At 44.9% G+C, this 4,622-nt stretch overlaps 1 pseudogene; it reads left to right on the top strand.

Annotated features, from left to right (window-relative positions):
• Positions 1–4,152: 4,152 nt before the first annotated feature.
• LOC103728930 overlaps positions 4,153–4,622 on the top strand; it is a 4,149-nt pseudogene continuing 3,679 nt past the window's right edge.

Genomic DNA, 4,622 nt, shown 5'->3' with positions numbered 1-4,622 from the left:
AGAGTAAATCAGAGAGGCCAGGGCAGAGTCAGGGGACTAGCAAGGTTCACGTGCATGGAGACAACCCAGGGGCAGCAGTGCTAAGCTCTGCGGGCTACAACGCAAGCGCCCCTGGTTACACAGGCGGTAACTGTCCTCGTAAGGATGAGCTGATTGGGACAGTCCTTGAGTCAGGTGACCACAGAATGTCCTCTTCAATCCCAGGGGACACATCTCCCTGGAGAAAGAAGTGACCCCTCCACGAAGCTCCTCTGCCCCTCTCTCTCAGCAAGCACTCTGGAGGAATTACTCAAGTCCTAGTTCCCAGCAGAGGACCACTGATCCCCCAGGGGACCCCGGGCATTATCTGTACACATCTTTGGTGGTCACAGACACAGGTAGCTGCCACAGACACCTACCGAGCTGAAGCCAAGGATGCTGCCAACCATCCGATAGTACCCAGGACAGTCTCACACCATAGTTACCTGGCAGGCTATGGATAAAGTTCTGTGATAGAGTGCTTGCCTAGCATGTGTGAGGTCCTATGTTCAATTCCCTGCACCCCAAACCACAAGAGTTACCTGGTACCAAATGCTGACAGTGACAAGCCTCAGAAACCCAGGTAAGAGGTTCATACAACTTTTAATTCTCCCCCTACAAAGCCAATGTCTCCCAAACTATTCCCTCAAAAGACTGAAGAAAGTAAAAGGGAATATGTTTACTGAGTACTTATCAATTATCTACTACATGTTAGTGTATTTACCATGTGTTAATTCAGTTTCTGCATATATATATATATAATCTACAGACTGATTTTATAATTTTTAATTATTTTTATTTTATGTGTATGTGTGTATTACCTGCATGTAGGTAAGTGCACCCATGTTGTGCAATACCCGCATAGGTCAGAAGAGGCTGTCAGATCCCCTGGGACTGGGGTTACGGACAGTTATTAGCTGCCACGTGGGAAGCCAGAGATGAGAAGCAAAAGCTAGAACTGTTCAGAAACAAATCCTGGGAGAGACTGTATCTGAAGTTCCCTGTATCATCTCCTGAGACTGATGAGCACCCTGAAGCAGGGTGCACCCTGGCCTCATATAACAGACAAGAAAGGTAGGATTGACCCACTACCATCCTAGCAGGGAAACACTGCAGCCCAGGCGGGATCCCAGGGGCCTCGGGAGCATTAGTTGGTAAACTCAAGCACTGGATCTGATGTGTTACTTGGTTTTATAAACTTTTACTGGAACATAGCCATGTCCATCATTTGACTATGGTCTACAGCTACTTCCACACTGCAACAGCAGAGCTATTTTCAATGGAGACTGTGATGTCTACACAGCCTTAAGGATTCTGAATCCAGCTCTTCACAGAAAAGCCTCTTCTGACTGTTTGCGCTAGCCTTGGCTTTCTTGGCACATGTGGTTCAGTGAACTCTGGGCTGGCACCACCACATCAGATGAAGCCATGGACCCAGGGGATGTCCCCAGCTTTTGGGCCCTGCCAGCCCTCCCTCCTCTGATGAGAAGTGTGGCAGAATTCAAGGGTCTTCCCAGGACGTAAGCCCTAGAAGAGAATAAGTCCCTTGAGAGCCTGAATTCCTGTGGCATCTCCACTATTTATATTGAAAACACCACAAGAACTCATTTTTCATGCTATTTCAGCTGAAAACAGGCATTGAGGCACCATGAGCTAGGGGTGGGGGGTGTATTTGGGGCTCAGCCTGCGTGCCCCAGGTTGCTTGGCCCAGGTGCACTGGGCACAGGCCAGGCTGTTTTCTGGGATAGTGGTCCTGAGGAATGAGGGTAAGTTGAGAGGTGGGGAAAGGTGCCTGGTTGGAACCGGTGCCTCCTGTCATCTGGAAAGCTGGAAAACACAAGCTGGCGTTCACACGACCACCTTGTTCAACAACCTAACATGGGTCATTAATTGAAATAAAATAAAACTAAATGAAAACCAGATGTTAGTGTATATTCTTCTGCACACAATTTGTAGACAAATCATCAGATAGAAATATTCCAGAGTATTCCCTGTAGCTATTTGAGGGGTATAGATTTACCTATCTGTATTTCAAAGTATTGTTTTTGTTTATCTTTTGTAGCACTTAAGCAAAGTAAAACAAAACAGCATAGATAGATGATAACTTTAAATTATTTTCTGGGGGCTGAAGAGCTGGCTCAGCAGTTAGGAGCACTTGCTGCTCTTGCAGAGGACCCAAGTTCAGTTCCCAGCACCCATGTCTGACAGCTCACAACCACCTATAACTCCACCCCCAGGGGATCTGATACCCTCTTCTGTCCTCTGCAGGAACCCACATGCATACATACATAAAGATGTACACATAAGCATAAATAAAAAATAAATCTTTAAAAATTATCTTCTGTTTTATCTTCACAAGAATGTAAACTCCTTGGGCTGTGGACATGGCTGGTTAAGAGTACTGGGTGTAGCTGCAGAGGACCCAGATTCAGTGTACAGGATGGTTGTTCATAATCATCCAGTTCTAGGGGATGCTAACACCCTCTTCTGGTCTCTGTGGACACTGTATGCACATGGTGCATTTACATATATGCAAGCAAAACACTCACACACATAAAAATAAAAGTAAATAAATATTTAAAACTAAATAAAGAATGCAAATTCCTCAAGAGAATGTGCCTGCTGTTCACTGTTGTATCTTTGGTGCCACAGGCTGGAACATAGTAAGGATTCAATTAATTATTTGTTGGATAACTACTTAATATTTTCACATATGCCATGTGATCCTCAAGGAACATACATGGTTATGATAATTTATAGTACATTATAATGTCACAAGTTCAAAGTAAGATTCAGAACTGGGGAGATGGTTCAGTCAGTAAAACACTTGCCTTTCAAGTAAGAGAACTAACCAGAGTTCAATTCCCAAAACCTATGTGAAAAAGAGAGGTGTAGTAGAGCAAACTTATTATCACAGCACTGGGAAGCAGGGACAGATGGATCCCTGGCACCCATTGGCTAGCCAGTGCAGCCTACTTGGAGAGCTCCAGGCCAGCGAGAGACCCTGTCTTTAAAAAAAAAAAAGTGGGGTTCTGGAGAGATGGCTCAGTGGTTAACAGCACTGGCTGCTCTTGCAGAGGACTCGGGTTTAATTCCCAGCACCCACATAGCAGCTAACAATCATCTTTAACTCCAGTTCCAGGGGAATCTGACACCGCCTTCTGGCTTCTGCAGCTCTTGCAGAACACGGGTTCACCTTCATACATGTAGGAAATGTACTTGTACACAAAAATTAAAAATAATAAAATTTTTTAAAAATCAAAGTGGATGGTATCTGAGAAAACAACACCCAAGATTGACCTCTGGCCTCCACATACACTTGAATACACATGTACACTCCCCACACAAACACACACATATAAATAAGTAAATAAATAAATGTGTGGTTCAACTGAGTCAAAAACCAGAAATTAATGTCTCATAAATAAATGTTTATTGGGCTGGGGAGATGACTCAGCAGGTCACCAAGCCTGGGAACCTGAGTTCAAGCCTCAGGAGGTACATGGACAGAACTGACTCCTGCAAGTTGTCCTCTGACCTCCATATGTATAGCTTAGCATACATGCGCCCCACACATACACACACACACACATAATAAACAATAAAAATTTAAGACTAAACATTTATTAACTACCTACTATGCACCATGTTTTCCTTTCTCCTTGGCCTCGAGGATGCTTTGCAAATATTCCCAGCGAATATTTAATTAATATCCCACGAATATCCCTGACCACAAAAATTGCACAAGTCACCACCCCTGCCGGTGGCCACCTACGTTGAGAGCGATATGGAAAAACAAGAGAATGACTACTCATCTTTAACAGATTAACTGTTCCAATGAGCCTATCACCACAGTCCCCAAGAGTCTGCAATGTGTTTTCCCAGGAGGTAATAAAACTGAATTGCAACCACACAGCAGAAGAGAACCCATTGCTGTTTGGGATAGGACATCATGACCCATCAGGAGGCCAGAACCTCCTGTGAACCAACAAGGCAGCGTTCACAAATGTTTCCACCCTGAGCTTGGCGTCCATCAAGCTGCCTCACTCCACAGGCCTCCATTGAGACTCACACTCTGCAGCTTAAAGTCAAAGCACAGAATGAACTTGAAAGAATGGCAAAGGTGAGGACAGAATGGCCGAGCCTTACGTAAGTTAGTCAATGCAAGCTTACTATGAAGCTAGAGATTCCGAGGTAAACTTTGACTCGTAAATATGTTAGTGAGACCTTTATTTGAGAGACTAATCCCCAACTTGAGTCAGTGAGAAAGGGGGTCAGGGAATAGCCAAGATTGAAAAGCAATGTCTGTCTTAAGCACAGTGCTGGACTGGCTTTCTGCTAAACCAGGACTAGAGCTCCCCTGTGCTAACACCATCCCCGGGTGTGGTTTCTACCCTGCTCCCTCTGACCCTGAATTGCCAGAGACGCTGAACTGGTCTACTGTTGTCTGCCTCCCCTCTACAGGTGGCCAGTTGTTCCAGTGGGGTTCTGAGAACTGGAAGTGGGAAAATGAACACCTTCGGAAAGTGAAATGAACGCTCCTGAGGATAGTACCTTCCATTAGCCACGCTCCTATCGACAAAAAGAAATAAAACTCTTAGATC

The sequence above is a fragment of the Nannospalax galili genome, unplaced genomic scaffold (assembly GCF_000622305.1).
Source record: "Nannospalax galili isolate Female #2095 unplaced genomic scaffold, S.galili_v1.0 scaffold770, whole genome shotgun sequence".
NCBI classification, from domain to species: Eukaryota; Metazoa; Chordata; class Mammalia; order Rodentia; family Spalacidae; genus Nannospalax; species Nannospalax galili.
Note: the sequence above shows the minus strand (reverse complement) of the source record. Positions and strands in the feature narration are given on the sequence as shown.